This window comes from Arachis hypogaea, chromosome 3, assembly GCF_003086295.3.
Source record: "Arachis hypogaea cultivar Tifrunner chromosome 3, arahy.Tifrunner.gnm2.J5K5, whole genome shotgun sequence".
In the NCBI taxonomy this organism is placed as follows: domain Eukaryota; kingdom Viridiplantae; phylum Streptophyta; class Magnoliopsida; order Fabales; family Fabaceae; genus Arachis; species Arachis hypogaea.
In genome coordinates this window covers 92,375,611-92,398,310 of record NC_092038.1, presented here as the reverse complement: position 1 = coordinate 92,398,310, position 22,700 = coordinate 92,375,611, and the positions used below count along the sequence as shown (strand labels likewise).

The 22,700-nt window shown below is 40.2% G+C and overlaps 1 pseudogene; it reads right to left on the bottom strand.

The window, feature by feature from the left end:
• Positions 1-11,133: 11,133 nt before the first annotated feature.
• LOC112793760 (small nucleolar RNA R71) lies at positions 11,134-11,235 on the bottom strand (annotated as a pseudogene).
• Between the last annotated feature and the right edge of the window lie 11,465 nt (positions 11,236-22,700).

Sequence of the window (22,700 nt, the reverse complement as noted above, 5' to 3'; positions counted from 1 at the left end):
CTTACAAGAAGGTACATGATAAACCATTATTTTATAATTTATATTGTGTTTAATTGAGTGGTTTTATCATGTCTTCACCCACTTATTCATATGATTTCATGTATTTACAATTCCTTCCCAAAATTGTTCTATGATTGAAAACTTGCTTCCTAAAGATCTTTTAATTGTATATTCTAATTCTCCTTTATACCACTCGATGTCGTGATATGTGTGTTAAGTGTTTCAGGCTTCATAGGGCAGGAATGGCTTAGAGAATGGAGAGGAAGCTTGTAAAAATGGAAGGAACACAAGAAATTGAGGAGATAACCAGCAAGAAGTGACGCGGGCTGATGCCAGGGCATTTAGGCCAGTTTCACTGACCTTTTCTTTACTGTTTTAGAGTAGTTTCATGCATTTTCTTAGTGAATAAGGAAAGTTTTGGATGAAAATACACTTACACCTTGATTCAAGCAACTATTGTGAATTTTACATGATTTCATGAGGATTTTGCAAGGATTGAATGACAAATTGATGATGCATAATCTCATGACTTGGGCTAGAGCTTTGATGCACTTTATTTGCTTGATTTCAGGACAAAGGAAGCAAGGAAGAAACCACGTTAGTAGCCACATTAATCTAATTAATGTGACCACTAATGTGGAATGGGAATGAGCTTGCAACGTTAATGAGAAAGGTGGTCGACAATAATGCCTGCGAAGCCATCATAAACCCACGTTAATTGCCACGTTAACTACATTAACGTGGTAGTTAACGTGGAGATAAAGGGAGCTCCAGTGTTAGTGGTGAACGTGAACACCACTAACGCTACAAAGTGGCAATTGGCCACGTTAAAAGTCACGTTAACTTAGTTAACGTGAACTCTAACGTGGAAGGGAAGACAAAAGACAACGTTAGTGACACTCACCTTTGTCACTAACGTTGGATCAAGCTATCATTGCCCACGTTAGTGGTCATGTTAAGACCACTAATGTGAAAGTTAACGTGGAGCTGAGATTGATGAGCCAACGTTAGTGACACTCACCTTTGTCACTAACGTTGCAGATGGCATTCACTACCACTAGTTAACATGAACTCTAACGTGGGGAGGGGGCATTTAGAGCGTTAGTGACAAAGGTAAGTGTCACTAACGCTCTCGAAGATAGGCATGCCCACGTTAAGACTCACATTAGTTGTACTAACGTGAACTCCAAGGTAGGGAAAGAGGGGCACAAGGCAACGTTATTGGAAAAGGTGATTCCCAATAACGCTTGCGAAGGATCATAAGGCAATGTTAGTGGTCACGTTAGTGCCACTAACATTGAAGTTAACGTGGACTATATGAGGTTGGAACGTTAGTCAAAAAAGTGATTGCCACTAACGTTCTCGAACCCACATTCTCACTTAACGTTAACACCACTAACGCCCCTGCCTAACTCACACTTTTCTGCAAGCTGAGCCCACTAAAGGTTATAACTGCTTCAACTCAAGATTTAAGGCCCACATCCAAGACTTGAAGAACTCACTAGAAGATCAAGAAGAGTAGTATATATAGGAGTAGTTTTGAACTATAGAGAAGCTTGGCACTTTGGAGAACTACCGTCTGTATATTTACTTTTCTGCATTTTCTAGCTAAGCATGTATTCTTTTCTGCCATTTCCCATTTCCAGAGCTATGAACAACTAAACCCCATTCATTGGGTTAGAGAGCTCTATTGTAATTTGATGGATCAATTATATTTTTCATTCTTCTTCTTCTTTCTTCTCTTTTGATTTACTAGAAAGCTTTCGATCTTAATTCAATTAGTTAGTTGTCTTGGAAAAAAACTCTCCATAATTGGATCTCCTTTGAGCTTTGGAAAAGGGATGAGGAGATCATGCTAGAAATGCTTTCTCATGTTGGACCAAATTGGGGTCTGGGCGGATATAGTGACATATAATCCTCCCAACACTTTGATTTGGAAATACATGTGGTATAATCAGTGACCACACTTTATCTCTTCCCATGAGTGACGATTGGATTCTTGACGGTTTAGAATTTCTCAAATAAAATCTCGTCGAAGTATAGTTTCTAAACCAAGCAATAATCCTTTCATACAAAAAGTTGTTTGTCACTAAAACAAACCCCTAAATTTATAAACCGAAGTATTCAAACCTCGGGTCGTTCTCCCTAGGAATTGTAATGAAGTGTCTTGTTATTGGTTGTGATATGTTTTGGGGTTTTGGATAAGAGACATGAAAGTAAATGGCAATGAAATTAAACTAACAACTATAAAAGGCTCTTGGCAAGGTATGAAAATTAGAAGTCCTATCCTAGTTATCCTTCTCAATTGTGATGAGAATTGTTCATTGCTACCACTTAGTTAACCCTTACTAAATAAAGGAAAGTCAAGTGGATGAATTGACTTGAGCCACAAGTCCTAGCCAACTCCCAAGGAAAGACTAGCTTTAGTGCACTCCAAACCAATTAGCAATCTCTCCAATTATCAATCAACAAAGGAATTAGATAACTCAAGTGTCACTAATTACTCTACCTAGGCCAAGAGGAACAAAATCTATACTATATCTAGAAGAGACATTTTATCAAACACATAGAATGCAATAGAAGTAAACATTATTAAATGCAAGAATTAAAGGAATCTACAACTACAAAAAACAAGAGATCAACAATGGAAGAACAAAGAAGAACAATTATTGTGAATTACCTCTTATTGAATTGAAAGAAAATGGAAGGAACAATACTAGATCTACAACAAAGTATAAGAACAACATAAAGGAAATTACAACAAAAGAATAGAAGAAGATGAATCTAACTACAAGGAATTGAGAAGATAGAAGTAGAAGAAGATGAATCTAATTCTAGATCTAAGAACTAAACCTAATCCTAATCCTAATTCTAGTGAGAAGAGAGAGCTTCTCTCTCTAGAAACTACTTCTAACTAATCCTAATGAGTGTGTAATGAATTAATGAGTTGGAATCCCCTTTGCTCTTCAATCCTTGGCTTTAAATAGCCTCTTTGGCGCCACAGTTGGTTAGGATTGGGCCCCACAACTCTTCAGAATTCGTTGGCCATGTTTTCATTAAAAATCATAAACCAACACCGACGCGTACGCGCACAGCACGCGTACGCGTCCATGGGGTAATTCGCGGGTGCGCGCAAGCGCCAGGTGCGCGTGCGCGTCCATGGGAGATTTCAACTTCTTTGACTTTTCACGATTTCTCCACTTTGCATGCTTTCCTTTTCACTCCTTTGATCCATTCCTAGCCTTTTCAATCTGAAATCACTAGCAAACATATCAAGGCATCTAGTGGAATCAAAGGGAGATTAAAACCATCAAATTAAGGGTCTAAAAGCATGTTTTCACATCTAAGCACAAATAAGGAGACAATCACAAAACCATGCTATTTCAATGGATAAATCAGGGTAAAAGGTTATAAAATCCCCTAAAATCAAGCACAAGATAAACCCTCAAAATGGGGTTTGTCAACCTCCCCACACTTAAACCAAGCATGTCCTCATGCTTGAACCAAGAATGAAGTAAAGGGTATGGCATTTATTCGATGGAACTAACTAAATGCAATCTACCTATATGCAACTATCTACATGAATGCAATTGCTTGGTCAAAATAAATTAATTCCCAAGAAGCATATATAAGCACAAGGGCAAAAGGTATTAACAACCATGCCAAACCACAATTGAATTGAGCTATTAAATATTTTTACAAACTTGCATGAAAGGAGATGATCATTGGTGGAAACATGTAATTGAGCATCAAACCCTCACCGGATGTATTTGCACTCTATTCGCTCAAGTGTTTAGGGTTGATTCACTCAATTCTCTCCTAATCATGCTTTCTAAGATTTGTTTTTCTTCTAACAATCGACATATATTTCATGCATGCATACAAGTACCATGAGGTCTTTTCTTTAGGTTGTAATGGGGCTAGGGTCAAGGTAGGATGCATATTTGGTTAAGTGAGCTTGAAATTTGAATCTTTGATAGGCTTAAACTTCCCACCTAACCTATGACATCCTATACAATTAAGTTCTAATCTAACTACCCATTCCTCACTTTTTCACATACTCATGTATTCCTTTTTAATTTCACAACACCTATGCATTGATTTTATTGGACTATACTTTGATTTGGGGCATTTTGTCCCCTTTTTTATTTCTTTCTTTTTCTTCTTTTTCTTTCTTTTTCTATTTTTTTCTTTTTTTTCTTTTCCATATTATTTTTCTTTTTCTTTTTTTTCTTTTGTTTTTCACATTTTTTTTCTTTCTATGTACAAGAACCTCAATGCATAAGGTTTTACATTTGATTAATACATGAGTATGTACCCAATTCCCAATATTTCCAATAATAATACAAAATACACCCTTTTATTCACCCAATGTCCCAAGATTCCCACACTTGAATGATACTCACACACACTAGCCTAAGCTAATCAAAGATCCAAATAAGAACTTTTATTGTTTTCCGCGTTAGGCTTGTAATGTGCTAAAATAAGAACAAATTGGGTTAAGCGTAGGCTCAAATTGGCTAACAATGGAAGATCAAAGGTAAGGCTATTTGGGTAAGTGAGCTAAATAAAATGATGGCCTCAATCATATAAATGCATGAATACACCAAATAATGGACATAAAGAATCAAACAAATCAAAGATCACATTCATAAAAAGAGAATAATGCACACAAGAAAGAAAAGAAGTGGTTATAAGATGTAACCACATCATTAGGTTCAAATCTCACTTGCTTGTGTTCTTAGCTCAAAAAACATGATCCACAATATATATATATATTTCAAGCAAGTTCTATGAAAAGTTTTCACTCAAATCAATTGGTGCCCTATAGATAGAAATCCTTGAAAATTTTCATTATTTTGACTAAGCTTATTTGTATATATATGCAAAAACTAAGAAAATGCAAGTAAAAATCCTAAAATCCTAGAATGAAATGCAAAAGTGTTGGAATTAGAAACTTGTCACCCAAAATCGCCGAACGGTCGGACGACCTCCCCACACTTAAAAGTTTGCACCGTCCTCGGTGCACTCAAAGATGAGCAAGGGGGTACGGCGACTCTCCGGATTGCTACGTGTTCTTGGTCTTGCTTCCGTTATTGCTCGTGGTGCATTCATCATGAAAAACAAAAATATAACACCATAAGGTAGGGTAATACAAAAGCAAGGAAGCATAATTGTTGGAATGAGGTAAATCACGAGAAATGAGTGAGTGAATTAGTGTGACATTAAGAAATATTAGGTGTGTGAATTCTAAATTGCGCGGTTTAGAACACACATTAGCATAAAAAGCTATGTCACCAAAGAAGCATGCACTTTACTCATTCTAGTATGCTTGAGATGCTTTAAGTAAACTTGTAAGGTAAAACAAGCATTAAAGAAGCATGAAAGCATTCAAGTCAAACACATATGGATGCATATGATCATGAAATACCATGTATTAAGGTAAATGCACAACATCATCCATCAAGAGATTGCCTAATCAAAGAGTACGGTTCAAATCACATGGTGGCCAAATCATGCAATTCAAAAAAAAATAAAATTATAAGCTCAAATGCAATTCTCATCACTTGGTATTTTTCAAAAGATAAGCATGAAAAACTCAAGACCAAGTAGCAAAATATAACCTCAATCATAGGATCCAACAAAGATTATCTAAAAACATTAATGCTAAATTAGCATTTAGGCAATAAGGAGGCAACAATGTGTAGTAAACAAAGTCAATAATCCAACACTTATGATGAAAAGAGAGAAAATAAAATGAAAACTAAACTAAAACTAACTAATTAACTAACCAACTAACTAATTAACTGACTAAAATAAATGGTTATCCATGGTGTTTGGAAGTGTTGGATGAGGGGTAGGAGAAGGGAAGAAGAAAGGGGAAGGAAAGAAATGGAAAGAGGAGAAGAAAAGAAATGTGGTGAAGGAAGGGCATCCACGCGTACGCGCGCATGCCGCGCGCGCGTCGATGGCTTATTTCGAGAATGGCGCGTACGCGTCATGTGCGCGTACGCGTAAGTGGGGTTGTGCCAAAGGCACAACGTGCGCACAGTGCGGGCCTAACTCTCGGGTTAATGCATGGAAGGTGGAACTTCTCAACCCACGCGTACGCGTGCATGGCGCACTCACGTGGATGGTCGAAAATGCTCAATGTACGCGTACGCGTGCAGTGCGCGTACGCGTGGATGGTGCTCTGTTTTTCAAAAAAAAAATTTTTTTTGGTATGTTTTTACACCAATCCAAGCATTCCAAACTTCCAAATAGCTACCAAAACACCATAAAACCTTATTTAACATACTAAACTATCAAATGCACTTAACAAACTACCAAAACATGAAATTAAACTAATTCTACCCATATATTCAAAAGAGAAAATGAAAAGATTTTACCATGGTGGGGTGTCTCCCACCTAGCACTTTTATTTATTGTCCTTAAGTTGGACTTATGGGGAGCTCCCCATCAAGGTGGCTTGTGCTTGTACTCATCTCGGAACTCCCACCAATGCTTGGTTTTCCATTGTGCCCCAAGATTTCTTATGGATTGAGCCAAGTGTTGATGGAGTTCTTCACAAGCTTGGGGCTCCCAAAGTTGATCCTCTTCTTGTGATCCGGGGTCCCACACTTTGTTTTCACACCCGTCTTGAGGTTGATCATCGTTATTAGTCCAACCGGGTGGTGAGTAAGGTGAATTCTCAAAAAAGTGACCAAACATCCTTCTAGGCCCATGTATTCTAGTTATACACCAACTCTTGCTATTAAGCTTTGGACATGTGACCATAATGAACCTAGGATAATGCTTCCAACCACTAACCATCTCCTTTTTACTCTTAAAGCCACAAATATATCTAAGTTGACCATCCGTTTCAAGCAAACCATATTCAAGGGGAATAATAAAGCTTGAGTATAAGGAATTTACCCACTTGAATGAGAGAGTGGATGGTGGTGGCTTGGGGAGAGGTATTTCCAATGTGCTAGTAAACTCCACTCCCTTGTTTTCTTCCTTGATTGCCTCCACCTTTTCAAAAACTTTTTCACTTTCAATCCTTTGTTCATCAACTTCATCTAACTCTTCTCCATCACTCAAGTCATAAATGGGAGGTTGAGAGAAATCTACCTCCACATCACTTTCAAATTCATTGGGAGAAGGTTCTTCAAATTCAAAGGATTCTTCACCAAGAAGATTGGATGCATGATCTTCATCACCAAGGGAACTCAATTCTTGCTTCATTCTCTCCAAGTCTTCATATAGAATATGCCTTGGAGGTTGTGCACATTCCTCCTCAACATCAAATTTACTCTTCTTGGAGGGATTTTCTTTGATTTTAGCTTCCCATGGAGGTTCCGCATCTCCTAAGTCTTCAACCACTTCTTCCTTTTCTTCAATAATCATAGGCTTCTCCAATTGTTCTAACACAAAGTAGCCTTCCTCCTTCTCCACCGGAGTCTCCAATCTCTCCTTCATGCTATGCTCTTCCTTGGATCCTTCACATGTAGCTATAGGAGTTCCTTGAATATTCAAGCATTGGGAGGCTAAATGATTTACTACCTTGGTCATGGTAGCTACAAATTGTTGCACATCCCTTTTCATTTCATCTTGCCCTTGAAGAAGAACATCAAGGGTTTCATCCATTAGAGATTGGGGTGGATAAGAGGGTTCATTGTCTTGGAGAAAGGGTTCATTATAGGAAGGTGGTTCTTCTTGGTAAGGTGGTGGTGTGTATTGAGGTGGTTCTTGGGAGTAATCTTGAAATTGTGGTTCCATGTATGGCTCATATGGTTCAAAAGGTGGTTGGTGTAGTGGATATGAATCATGGTCATATGGAGGTGTTTGGTGAAAATAGGCTTGAGAGTGTGGTTGAGATTCATGTTGAGGATATGACTCATAGGCATATGGTGGTGGTTCTTGAAAGTCACAAGGAGATTCACCATAGCCATTGGATTGGTGTGCATCATAGAATGGCTCTTCTTCATAGTGCATTGGTGGAGGTTGTTGCCATGAGGATTGATCATAAGCATATGGCTCCTCCCACCTTTGATTATCCCATCCTTGATACATTTCTTCATTGTAACTCTCATCACCTACAACATAATTGTAATCACACTCATAGCCAAAATGAGAATCCATGATAGCAAGAAAAAATGAAAATAAAATCAAATAAGAAACAAAGAAAACTAACAAATAAAAATCAAGCTAATAGAAAACAAGAGAAACAACTCTACAACTAGCAAATAAAGCAAAAATCAAGCTATTCACAATATTCACATATATACAATAACCAATAACATAACACCATTGCAATTCCCCGGCAACGGCGCCATTTTGACGATTGGATTCTTGACGTTTAGAATTTCTCAAATAAAATCTCGTCGAAGTATAGTTTCTAAACCAAGCAATAATCCTTTCATACAAAAAGTTGTTTGTCACTAAAACAAACCCCTAAATTTATAAACCGAAGTATTCAAACCTCGGGTCGTTCTCCCTAGGAATTGTAATGAAGTGTCTTGTTATTGGTTGTGATATGTTTTGGGGTTTTGGATAAGAGACATGAAAGTAAATGGCAATGAAATTAAACTAACAACTATAAAAGGCTCTTGGCAAGGTATGAAAATTAGAAGTCCTATCCTAGTTATCCTTCTCAATTGTGATGAGAATTGTTCATTGCTACCACTTAGTTAACCCTTACTAAATAAAGGAAAGTCAAGTGGATGAATTGACTTGAGCCACAAGTCCTAGCCAACTCCCAAGGAAAGACTAGCTTTAGTGCACTCCAAACCAATTAGCAATCTCTCCAATTATCAATCAACAAAGGAATTAGATAACTCAAGTGTCACTAATTACTCTACCTAGGCCAAGAGGAACAAAATCTATACTATATCTAGAAGAGACATTTTATCAAACACATAGAATGCAATAGAAGTAAACATTATTAAATGCAAGAATTAAAGGAATCTACAACTACAAAAAACAAGAGATCAACAATGGAAGAACAAAGAAGAACAATTATTGTGAATTACCTCTTATTGAATTGAAAGAAAATGGAAGGAACAATACTAGATCTACAACAAAGTATAAGAACAACATAAAGGAAATTACAACAAAAGAATAGAAGAAGATGAATCTAACTACAAGGAATTGAGAAGATAGAAGTAGAAGAAGATGAATCTAATTCTAGATCTAAGAACTAAACCTAATCCTAATCCTAATTCTAGAGAGAAGAGAGAGCTTCTCTCTCTAGAAACTACTTCTAACTAATCCTAATGAGTGTGTAATGAATTAATGAGTTGGAATCCCCTTTGCTCTTCAATCCTTGGCTTTAAATAGCCTCTTTGGCGCCAAAGTTGGTTAGGATTGGGCCCCACAACCCTTCAGAATTCGTTGGCCATGTTTTCATTAAAAATCATAAACCAACACCCACGCGTACGCGCACAGCACGCGTACGCGTCCATGGGGTAATTCGCGGGTGCGCGCAAGCGCCAGGTGCGCGTGCGCGTCCATGGGTGATTTCAACTTCTTTGACTTTTCATGATTTCTCCACTTTGCATGCTTTCCTTTTCACTCCTTTGATCCATTCCTAGCCTTTTCAATCTTAAATCACTAGCAAACATATCAAGGCATCTAGTGGAATCAAAGGGAGATTAAAACCATCAAATTAAGGGTCTAAAAGCATGTTTTCACATCTAAGCACAAATAAGGAGACAATCACAAAACCATGCTATTTCAATGGATAAATGAGGGTAAAAGGTTATAAAATCCCCTAAAATCAAGCACAAGATAAACCCTCAAAATGGGGTTTGTCAATGAGCAATTAAATCAAGGAAGTGGGCAATTGTTCAAGCTTAGAGAGATTGGGTTGCCAAGGAATTGGAATCCAATCACTTAAGATTGCCAAGGAGATCAATAGATTCTTTGATTGAGGAAGAAATGAAAATGAATTTGATCCAGAGAATACAACATCTCCTGAGACCATTGAATTCCCCATTTCTGATCTTACCCATTCTCTTTACTTTCTGCCATTTATTTCCATGTTCATCTCCCCGATTCCCCATTTAAGATTCTGCACTTTATTTCCTGCAATTTACTTTCCCACCATTTAATTTCCTGCAACATCAAGTACACTCTGTTTAGCTCAACTAGCATATTCTTCCGACTAAAATTGCTTGACCAATCAATCCCTATGGGATTCGACCTCACTCTATTGTGAGTTTTTACTTGATGACAATCCGTTATACTTACGAAAGGGAAATTTGTTGAGAGACAAGTTTTCGTGCATCAAGTTTATGGCGCCGTTATTGGAGATTGATTTTGTATCAACAATGATTAAGTTGGAAGTTCACTAGATTGAGCATTTTTCTTTTGTTTGTTTATTTTTTCTACTCATTTACCTTCAGTTTCTTTAGTTCTTCCTCATCCCCTCACCCCTTGTTATTCTTTTTTTCCTTGATTGTTATTTACAATTCTGCTCACTAACCCACTAACTGTTTGATAATTTGCACCACTCATACTAACAATTACTCTAACAAGAATAATCACTTCATTTTATCTCTTCCTGTGTGCTCTATTAGTTGTATGACAGGGAGAAGAGGCAGAGCTTCAACTTCTTTTGATTCAGAACCTGAGAGGACCCTCCATAGATCAAGGAGGAAAGCAAGAGGGAAAGGAGTTGTTGGTGCTGAGGAAGAGGAAGAGTACTTTGAAACAAACATATAGGAGAACTTGGAAAACAACCATGCCAGAGAAGGCCCAGCAAATCATGCTGGGCAAGAGAGGAGAGTTCTAGGCTCTTGCATCAATCCAAATCCAGGAAACCATGGAAGTAGCATCCAAAAGCCCACCATACATGCCAACAACTTTGAATTAAAACCCCAGCTCATCACCCTTGTTCAGAACAACTGCTCATTTGGAGGAAGTACCCAAGAAGACCCCAATCAACATCTAACCACCTTCCTGAGAATATGTGACATTGTGAAGTCTAATGGAGTCCATCCGGATGTTTATAGGCTGGTTTTGTTCCCTTTTTCACTCAGGGACAAAGCATCTAAGTGGCTTGAATCCTTCCCGAAGGAGAGCTTAGCAAATTGGGAAGACGTGGTGAATAAGTTTTTGGCAAGATTCTACCCTCCTCAAAGAATTAACAAGCTGAGAGGTGAAGTGCAAACTTTTAGGCAACAAGATGGTGAGACTTTCTATGAGGCATGGGAGAGGTTCAAGGACTTAACAAGAAAATACCCACCGGACATGTTCAATGAATGGGTTCAAATTCACATTTTCTATGAAGGTCTTTCTTATGAGTCAAAGAAGGCTATAGACCATTCATTAGGAGGATCTTTAAACAAGAAGAAAACCATTGAAGAAGCCATAGATGTCATTGAAACGGTAGCTGAGAATGACTACTTCTATACTTCTGAAAGAAGCAACACTCGAGGAGTAATGGCGCTGAACCACATGGATGCATTGCTAGCTCAAAATAAGATGATCGCCAAGTAGCTAGCAGATCTCACCAAGAAGGTGTAAGAAAACCAAGTTGCAGCAGTCATCACTTCATCACCAGCTCAAGAAGGAGTGAATATAGGAGAAGAAGGTGACTGGGAACAAGCCAACTATGTTGAGAACTCACCCAGACAAATCCATGATCCATACTCCAAAATTTACAATGCTGGATGGAGAAACCACCCTAACTTTGGGTGGGAAAATTAGCAAGACCAAGGCCAAGACCAGAGACGCCACAACCACAATCCCAACAACAATGCAACTCACCAACATACCTCATAGAGATCCTATCAACACCCACCTAACCACCCTTCCCAACCACCTAATCTCAACCCACCATCACTAACCGAAGATAGACTTTCCAAGATTGAGGCTCTACTTGAAGACATATGTAAAGAAGTCTAAGACAACAAGGTGTTTCAGGATGAAGTGCGAGCTAATATCAAGAACCAAGGGGAACCCATCAAGAGACTGGAGTCTTAAGTAGGGTATCTATCTCAACAGTTTCCCAAACCCACTGATGGATTTCCCAATGACACAGAGAAGAATCCAAGAGGAGAAACAAGGAAAGTCAAGTGGGAAGAATGCAAGATGATCACCACAAGTGATGAGAGGAGTGTAGAGGAAGTAGACACACAAACAGAACACCTCCAAGATAGTCCAAAGGAAAATCATGAAGAAAGAAACTATGCACCCCAACCTACACTCAGGGAAGAGCTAAAGAAAAGGGAGATCCTGAACCCATATGCACCCTTTCCCCAAAGGTTAAAGGGTGGTGTAGCAGGGAGAATATATTCAAGGTTCCTCGACATGTTTGCATCTCTTGATGTAAATATACCATTTATTAAGGCTCTCCAGCATATGCCCTCCTACATCAAATACATAAAGGAGCTTCTGGCCAAAAAGAGTTCATTGAAAGGTGGACAAACAATAAAGATGAATAGGGAGTGCAGTGCCCTCATTCAAACAGAGCCACCTATAAAGAAGAAGGATCCAGGGAGTTTCCATATTCTCTGTGCTATAGGAGAGACAATGATTGATGAGGGGCTCTGTGACCTGGGAGCAAGCATCAACTTAATGCCTCTGTCCCTGTAAAATCCGGTTAATTAACGGCTAATTAACCCATAAATGAGGATTTATTCTAGAAAGCCCAAAATGTGATTTTTGTGGCAAAATGTGATAGAGGAGACTGAGACGAGAATTTCGGTACCAATTTTATAGAATTCGGACCAAGATTGGACCGAACGGGCCAAACCGGGCTCCGATTTTCAAACCACCATAACTTTTGATCTAGAGCTCCGATTGCCGCTCTGTTTGTGGCCACGCGTTCACCGCGGAGAGCTCTACAAAACCCATACAATTAATATTGAGGTAAGCAACGTTTTGATCTTCGAATTTCTAGCCTTGATTTCGAGTTTCATGAGCAAAAATGTTGAGATTTTGGGCTCTTTGATGTTATAGGACCCAACTCTCTTGAAGGAGAAAGTTAATCTTGTCTCTTGAATTGGTGTTGTTGAAAATTGGCATGAGGAAGAGTATATGATATGTCAATGTGTTTGGGTTTGATCCACTTGGGTGAAGTGGGCTAAAATGATGGGATAGTGATTTTGGTGAATTGTGGTAAAGTGTCAATGTGTGAGTTGAGGAGGCTTGATGTTGAATTTGATATATTTTGATTGATTTCATAAAAAGGGATGAAATTGGCATGTTTTGATTGATTTTGAAAAGAGTTGAAAATGGCTTGTTTTGAAAATGGCACTTTGTGGTTTTATATGAAAAAAAAACATGGTTTTTGGGCATACTTTGATGGGACATATCTTGGACTACGGATCTCCGTTTTGTTCCAAATTTATTTAGAAAAGAAATTGGATCCGGGATGTCCATGCCGTTCGAAGAACGGGTGAAAAACGATTTAAAATGAGAAAGTTATGTCCGTTGGAAGATTGGGGTTTGAATCTGTGAATTCTGCAGCTTTTAACTTAGAAAATTTTTAGCAGAATGACCCCCCGTGCGTAGGGGCACTTGGCGTGTACACGCCGTTCTTCTCGAAAACACCATCCACGCGTGCGCATGGTGTGCACGGGTGCACCGATGTGCTGCACCCAATGCCCAGCCATTTTCCAGAAAGTTGTGCCAGAACTGTGCCAGATTTGTGCCTGGGGCACGAGAGTACCCACGCGTACGCATGGCTGACGCGTGCGTGTCGATTGGCTAATTTTAAATTCACGCGTTTGCGTGCATGACGCATACGCGTCGATGAGTTTTGTGGCTATCCACGCGTGCGCGTACGCGTGGCCCTGTTTTCATCCCAAAGTTGATTTTTGAGTTTTAAAAGCCAAATCTCATACTTCTAAGCCTCCGATCTCACCACTTATGTCTTAAATAATTATGATATGCCTAGCAATGGGAAAAGGAGCTAGGGGATGTGATAACTTGCGAGTGAAGCAAGGGGAAAATGAATGATCAATGAGGATCAAAGATGTTCATGTGAGAGGCGGAGGATGGTGGTGGAAGTGCTTGTTATGCCATGGGCCGAAGGGCCGTAATTGTTAATGAAATGGCTGGTTATGGATTTAACCGTGAGCCAGATGGCTAGATTATTGCCGTGTTACGGCGGAGCCATGATTATGGCTAGTATAAATGTATATATGCTGTTGAATGAATTGTGAATGTTGCACTTCCATTATCGAAGATGAGAGTTTCCATGGGAGAAAGCAGTGGCTAGCCACCACGTGCTCTAGGTTGAGACTTGAAGCTCTTTTGACCCTTTGTCGTCAGGGTGGCCGGGCACTGTGAAAGCCCCGGATGAGCTCACCCCCATAAATATTCACCAGTGAGGGTGATGGATATGGATCATGATTATGATCAAGTTTATATTGAGTATAACTCGAGTTGGGGAGACACGACAGAGGGACAGTCCAATGGTTAGCTACCAGGACTTGTCGGGTTGGCTCTATAACCGACAGATGATATCATCAGCCACTAGGGATAGGCATTCATCATATGCATACTATATGAATTGTTTGAGATTGCCTATTTGACTGCATATTACTTGCTAATTGTCTAAATGCCTTATTTGTTCCTATTTGTATATTTCTTGTTTGATATAACTGTGTTTGCTACATTATACTCCTGCTGGTGGTTGGGAGGTCTGAAGGAATTGGAAAGGGAAGTATTAGTTAGACTGAAGAATCTTTAGTCAGATATCCTTTATGGTTTAGCTTGTTTATAAGTTTTGAATTATTTGGAGGAAGTTCTAGGATTGCTTTTGGCTTTCCTCTATTATTATGTATTATATATGTGGAAGCTGTTACCATGCTGGGGACCTCTGGTTCTCACCCATGCGGATTTTGTGGTTTTCAGATGCAGGACGTGAGGCTTCTCGCTGAGGCCTGCTGGAGACTTCTGGATTTGCGAAGATCCTTTATTCTTGGGAACTCTGTTTTGGTTTATATGTTTTGCTTAGATACTTTTATCTCTATTAAATAATACAAACTGTGATGACTCTTCTTATGGGAGATTTTGGAGAATAGGTTTCTGTATTTGTGTCCCTTTGGGTTTCCTTTGGGGTTTTCCTTATTTTATCATATGTATATATTGCTATGCTCGGACCGATTATCTTCGCAGCCGGATTTTGAGTCTTGATATCCCTGTTTTTGACACTCCTTTGTATATATATAATCTCGCATTCGTTTATCCTTCGTTCGTTATGTTATCGATCGGAGTGTTGCGCTTTAGGATTTCGATTTTGTTTACCCCTTTTTTTGTAAAGGCTCCTAGTTATAAACCTTATTCATACTACTATACGTACTAAATTTTTATTTTAGAGGTCGTAATACCTTGCCATCTCTGAATTATGACTTAAGCATAAGACTTTGTATTATAGGGTGTTACATTATGGTATCAGAGCAGTTCGTTCCTGTAGAGCCTGAGGGATGGACTGACTATGCTTCTGTGCATTCTCTGTGTGTGTGTTATGTGCTGTTAGTATATCTGCTTGATATAATTGGCATAAACGTTCATGAGTATGAATTTGGGACTTTGAAGAACTAAACTTCCAATATTGAGACTGATCAACTTAATATCGATTGTTTGGTGCGTATAGGGACCAGATGGTGCCTCGTGGACGCAGTAGAGGCCGTGGTAGAGGTCTTACTAATGTTCGTGCACCGGAGAATAACCCTAATGACCCGGTGAACCTTATGACTGCATTGGAGAACATGGCTGCTGCTATGCAAGCCACTGCTGAGGCTTTTGGTCAACAGATGAACAACCATGGTAATGATGGAGGTGGAGTTCAGGGCCCGATGACACTGGCAAACTTTTTGAAGGATAATCCGCCTAATTTCAAGGGAACCACTAGCCCGACTGAGGTTGATACATGGTTTCAGGCTATAGAGCGAGCACTACAAGCACAAGTGGTACCTGAAGGACAGCGTGTCGAGTTTGCTACCTATATGCTCATCGGTGAAGCGTCGCATTGGTAGCAAGGTATCCGATGTCTTCTGCAGCAGGGTGATGACTATATCACCTAGAATGTCTTCCAAGAGGAGTTCTATAAGAAGTACTTTCCGACTTCTGCTAGGACGGACAAGGAGCTTGAATTGTTATAGCTGAAGCAGGGTACCATGTCTGTATCAGAGTATACTGGCAAGTTTGAAGAGCTGTTCAGGTTCTCTCGTATGTGCCAAGGGACTCTAGTGGAATATGAGGAATGGAAGTATGTTAAGTATGAAGGAGGACTCTGGAGCGATATCTTCAGCTCAGTGGGACCAATGGAGATTAGGAGTTTCTCCGAGTTGGTAAACAAGTGTAGGGTTGCTAAAGAGTGTGTAAAGAGGGCAACCGCTGAGAAAGGGAGTCACAAAGGATCATTCCCACAGAATCGAGGGAAGAGCTTTGCACCTAGAGGTCCGCCTTTCAAGAGGGGAAGCTCTTTCAGGAGGCCCAACAACAACAACTCCCAAGGAAAGAAGTTTGGGAAGCAGCCTCAGAATGATCAAGCTTGTACTAGGTGTGGAAGTCACCATCTGGGAGAACCATGCAAGGCCGGATGGGGTTTGTGCTACAATTGCGGAAAGGCGGGGCATAAAGCCGCAAATTGTCCGAAGAAGCAGAAACAAGGTGCTGGAAAAGCACAACAGACTGGTCGGGTGTTCACCACTTCAGCTATAGGTGCTGAAGGATCTGAGACACTCATTCGAGGTAACTGTGAAATGGCTGGTCAAACTTTAAGTGCTTTATTTGATTTGGGAGCATCGCATTCATTCATTACATTTGAGAAAGCCCATGAGTTAGGATTGAAGATCATAACCTTAGGTTATGACCTAAAAGTATATAATGCTACCCATGAAGCCATGGTAACTAGGCTAGGATGCCCGAAAGTTTCCTTTAGATTCAAGCAGCATAATTTTATTCATAATTTAGTCTGCTTACCGATGATCGGTCTTGATCTTATCTTGGGATTGGACTGGTTATCTAAGAACCATGTCCTGTGTGATTGTTCTACAAAGTCGGTGTACTTTATGCCGGAGGATACAGAAGGGCCGGTCGTGGTGAATAATTATTACTTGAATTCGATGATGGTGAACTGTTCCGGAACCGAATGTCAGGGTATCCTGTTGTTAACTGCGGGTGTTTCGGGTGATGATCAAAGGTTTGAGCAGATTCTGGTTGTGTGTGAGTTTCCGGAAGTGTTTCCCAATGATATTGATGAGTTTCCACCTAACCGAGAGGTTGAGTTTGCTATTGAGTTGGTGCCCGGGGCGAGACCAATTTCAAGTGCTCCTTATAGGATGTCACCGTTAGAGATGAACGAGCTAAAGTCTCAGTTAGAGGATTTGTTGGGAAAGAATTTTATACAACCGAGTGTCTCTCCGTGGGGTGCGCCAGTGCTACTGGTAAAGAAGAAAGATGGGAGTATGCGGCTCTGTGTGGATTATAGGCAGCTGAACAAGGTTACAATAAAGAATAAGGGTGAAAGGTGAGGATATCCCTAAGACCGCTTTCAGGACTCGTTATGGTCATTACGAGTACACTGTAATGTCTTTTGGATTGACGAACGCTCCAGCAGTATTCATGGATTACATGAACAGAGTTTTCCGTCTGTTTCTGGATAAATTCGTTGTTGTCTTCATTGATGACATACTGATTTACTCCAAGACTGAAGAAGATCATGCGGAACACTTGAGGACCATGTTGCAGATTCTAAAGGAGAAGAAACTTTATGCAAAACTGTCTAAGTGCGAGTTTTGGAAGAATGAGGTGAAGTTTTTGGGTCACGTGGTGAGTAAGAAGGGAATAGCCGTAGATCCAACTAAGGTGGAGGCTGTGATGGGTTGGAAGCAACCAACCACCGTAACGGAGATAAGGAGTTTTCTGGGCTTAGTTGGCTATTACCAAAGGTTTATCAAGGGCTTTTCACAGATAGCCTTACCAATGACAAAGTTAACCCGCAAAGACACTCCGTTTGTTTGGACTCTTGAATGCGAGGAGAGCTTTCAGACATTGAAGAAAAAGTTGACCACTGCACCTGTGTTAGTGTTACCTGAGCCGAACGAGCCATTTGAGGTGTACTGTGATGCCTCATTAAAGGGTTTAGGGTGCGTGCTGATGCAGCATCATAATGTGGTGGCGTATGCCTCACGGCAGTTGAGGCCACATGAAGTTAATTACCCTACGCACGATTTGGAACTCGCTGCGGTTGTGTTTGCCTTGAAGGTGTGGAGGCATTACCTCTATGGGGTTAAGTTCCAAGTTTTCTCTAATCATAAGAGCTTGAAGCACCTCTTTGATCAGAAAGAGCTTAATATGAGGCAGAGGAGGTGGATGGAATTGTTGAAGGACTACAACTTTGAGTTGCATTACCATCCGGGAAAGGTGAATGTAGTGGCGGATGCGTTAAGTCAGAAGTCATTATATGCGGCTTGGATGATGCTTCAAGAGGAGAAGTTGCTCAAGGGATTCGAGAGTCTAAAAATTGGTGCTCGAGAAGTATCCGGAACCTTATGTTTGAGCCGATTAGAAATCTCAAGTGACTTTAAGTCCGAACTCCTAAAGGCTCATCAAAATAATGAAGCGTTATGGAAGGTGTTACTGGCCATTGAACAAGGAAAATAGTGGAGAGTGTCAGAAGAGAAAGATGGGTTATGGAGATTCAAGGGTAGGATCATTGTGCCGGATGTTGGCACTTTGAGGCAGGATATCTTAAAGGAGGCACACCAAAGCGGATTCTCCATTCACCCAGGAAGTACTAAGATGTACCATGATTTAAAGGTGATGTTTTGGTGGCCGGTATGAAGAATGATGTGGCGGAATATGTTTCAAAGTGCTTAACTTGTTAAAAGGTAAAGATTGAACATCAAAGACCTTCCGGGATGTTACAACCTTTAGAGATTCCACAATGGAAGTGGGAAAGTATTGCAATGGACTTTGTGTCAGGATTGCCAAGGACTAGGGCTGGCTTTGATGCTATTTGGGTGATTGTGGACCGATTGACGAAGTCAGCTGACTTTTTACCCATTTGTATGTCGTACACCCTTGAGGAGCTAGCGCGGTTATACATAAAGGAGATTGTGAGACTTCATGGTGTACCTACTACTATAATCTCTGATAGAGATCCTCATTTCACTTCAAGGTTTTGGGGTGCATTTCAGAAAGCTTTTGGAACCCGATTAAGCTTGAGCACGGCTTACCATCCTCAAATAGATGGTCAATCCGAGAGGACGATCCAAACACTAGAGGATATATTGAGAGCTTGTGTTTTGGACCAACTAGCAAGTTGGGATCGGTATATGCCATTAGTGGAGTTTGCATACAATAATAGTTATCATGCGAGCATCGGAATGGCTCCGTATGAGGCCTTGTATGGGAGGAAATGTCAATCTCCGCTATGTTGGTATGAAGCTGGAGAGAAAAGCTTGTTGGGGCCAGAAATGATAGCTGAGACCACTGAACAAGTCAAGAAAATCTAAGATAGGATGCTTACGGTGCAGAGTCGTCAAAAGAGTTACGCCGATCAGAGGCAAAAGCCCTTAGAATTTGAGGAAGGAGACCATGTCTTCCTTAAGGTTACTCTGACCACGGGAGTAGGTAGGGCGATTAAAACAAAGAAGTTGAATCCTCGATACATTAGTCCATTTCAGATCCTGGAGAGGATTGGACCGGTGGCGTATCGAATGGCTCTACCACCTCATCTTTCGAACCTGCACGACGTGTTTCACGTGTCGCAACTTCAGAAGTACACTCCTGATGCTAGCCATGTGTTAGAACCTGAGTCGCTTCAGTTAAGGGAAGATTTGACGCTTCCAGTGGCTCCAGTTAGAATTGATGATATTAGTATCAAACGGTTGCATGGAAAAGAGGTTTCATTAGTCAAAGTGGCATGGAGTCGAGGCGGGGTTGAGGAACACACTTGGGAACTTGAGTTGGAGATGCGAACGGATTATCCGCACTTATTCTCAGGTAATTGCATTTGAATTTTGTGGGTAACATTCCCAATTAGGTGGGTAGAATCTAAAACCCGATTAATTAATGGCTAATTAACCCATAAATGAGGATTTATTCTAGAAAGCCCAAAATGTGATTTTTGTGGCTAAATGTGATAGAGGAGATTGAGACGAGAATTTCGGTACCAATTTTATAGAATTCGGACCAAGATTGGACCGAACGGGCCAAATCGGGCCAACCGGACCCAAAGTGGGCCCTTGGCCCAACATAACTAAACCAAAACCCTAGTTTTCAACACTCTCTCTCCTCACACAACACTCACACACGCTGAAAAAGAGAGGAAATGGGGGAAGAACACTCTCTCAAACTTCTATCTCTCACTTGATCTTCAAACCACCATAACTTTTGATCTAGAGCTCCGATTGCCGCTCAGTTTGCGGCCACGCATTCACCGCGGAGAGCTCTACAAAACCCATACAATTAATCTTGAGGTACGCCACGTTTTGATCTTCGAATTTCTAGCCTTGATTTCGAGTGTCATGAGCAAAAATATTGAGATTTTGGGCTCTTTGATGTTATAGGACCTAACTCTCTTGAAGGAGAAGGTTAATCTTGTCTCCTTGGACCTTGGGTGTGGTAAGATTCTCAACCCTAGTGTAATTTGTGGTTCTATGATGTTTGGGTTTTGAGATGTTGTGTATGGGTGTGATGATTGTGGCTTAGGCTGTGTATATGTGAATATTGGAGCTTGATTGGAGACATTGAAAAGCTTGAAAAGGGTTTGGTGGTGAAAAATCTACTCTTCGAGGTGTTGAGGCCTTGAGAGCTTGTGGATAAGTGATTTGGAAGTGCTCCGGTTGAGCTTGGAAAATCGGCTAAGGTATGGTTTCGGTTTCCCGTATCTAATATGTAATGTGGTAGGAAATACTTAGGCTAGAGGCCCTAAGATAGGCATTGAATTGTTGATGATGTTGAATGGTTGATATATATGATGTGGTCATATATGTGATGATGATTATTAATGCCTTGATGGTATGATGTATGAGAAATATGCATGTTGTGATATATGCTTGATGATTGATTTTGGTTGAATTGTGGGTGAAATCATGATGATGGTGAGTATGATATTGATTATGTACAATGATGGTTAATTGGAATTGGTGTTGTTGAAAATTGGCATGAGGAAGAGTATATGATATGTCAATGTGTTTGGGTTTGAGCCACTTGGGTGAAGTGGGCTAAAATGATGGGATAGTGATTTTGGTGAATTATGGTAAAGTGTCAATGTGTGAGTTGAGGAGGCTTGATGTTGAATTTGATAAATTTTGATTGATTTCAAAGAAAAGGGATGAAATTGGCATGTTTTGATTGATTTTGAAAAGAGTTGAAAATGGCTTGTTTTGAAAATGGCACTTTCTGGTTTTGTATGAAAAAAAACATGGTTTTTGGGCTTACTTTGATGGGCATATCTTGAACTACGGATCTCCGTTTTGTGCCAAATTTGTTTAGAAATGAAATTGGCTCCGGGATGTCCATGCCATTCGAAGAACGGGTGAAAAACGATTTAAAATGAGAAAGTTATGTCCGTTGGAAGATTGGGGGTTGAATATGTGAATTCTGCAGCTTTTAACTTAGAAAATTTTTAGCAGAATGACCCCCTGCGCGTAGGCGCACTTGGCGCGTACGCGCCGTTCTTCTCGAAAACGCCATCCACGCGTGCGCGTAGTGTGCGTGGGCGTGTGGTGGACGAAATTGTGATCATCAATATTGGCTCTTTAGCATATACACAAAAACTATTGTGTCTCTTGGTTAAATTCACAACTCCGTTCAACTAACCAGCAAGTGTACTGGGTCGTCCAAGTAATAAACCTTACGCGAGTAAGGGTCGATCCCACAGAGATTGTTGGTATGAAGCAAGCTATGGTCACCTTGCAAATCTCAGTCAGGCGGATTTAAACATGATACTTAATTAGATTCAAATAAACAATAAAAAGATGAAATACTAAAAGGGATAGAATACTTATGCAGATCCATTGGTGGGAATTTCAGATAAGCATATAGAGATGCTGTATGGCTCAAGAACGCCTGCTTTCCCACTGCTTTAACTCAATCCTTCTTACTCCTTTCCATGGCAAGCTGTATGTAGGGCATCACCGTTGTCAATGGCTACATCCCATCCTCTCAGTGAAAACGTTCCTATGCTCTGTCACAGCACGGCTAATCATCTGTCGGTTCTCAATCAGGTTGGAATAGAATCCCTTGATTCTTTTGCGCTTGTCATCACGCCCAGCCTTCAGGAGTTTGAAGCTCGTCACAGTCATTCAATCATAGAGTCCTACTCAGAATACCACAGACAAGGTTTAGACTTTCCGGATCCTCATGAATGCCGCCATCTATCTAACTTATACCACGAAGATTCTGTTGGGGAATCTAAGAGATACACATTCAAGCTCTGTTTCATGTAGAACGGAAGTGGTTGTCAATCACGTGCGTTCATAAGTGAGAATGATAATGAGGGTAATTTGACTCATAACATTCATCATGTTCTTGGGTACGAATGAATATCTTGGAATAAGAATAAGAGAGATTTGAATAAAAGATAATAGAATTGCATTAATACTTGAGGTACAGCAGAGCTCCACACCCTTAATCTATGGTGTGCAGAAACTCCACCGTTGAAAATACATAAGCAAAGGGTTCAGGCATGGCCGAATGGCCAGCCCCCAAAACGTGATCAATGATCTCCTAAGATGAAGAATAAAACA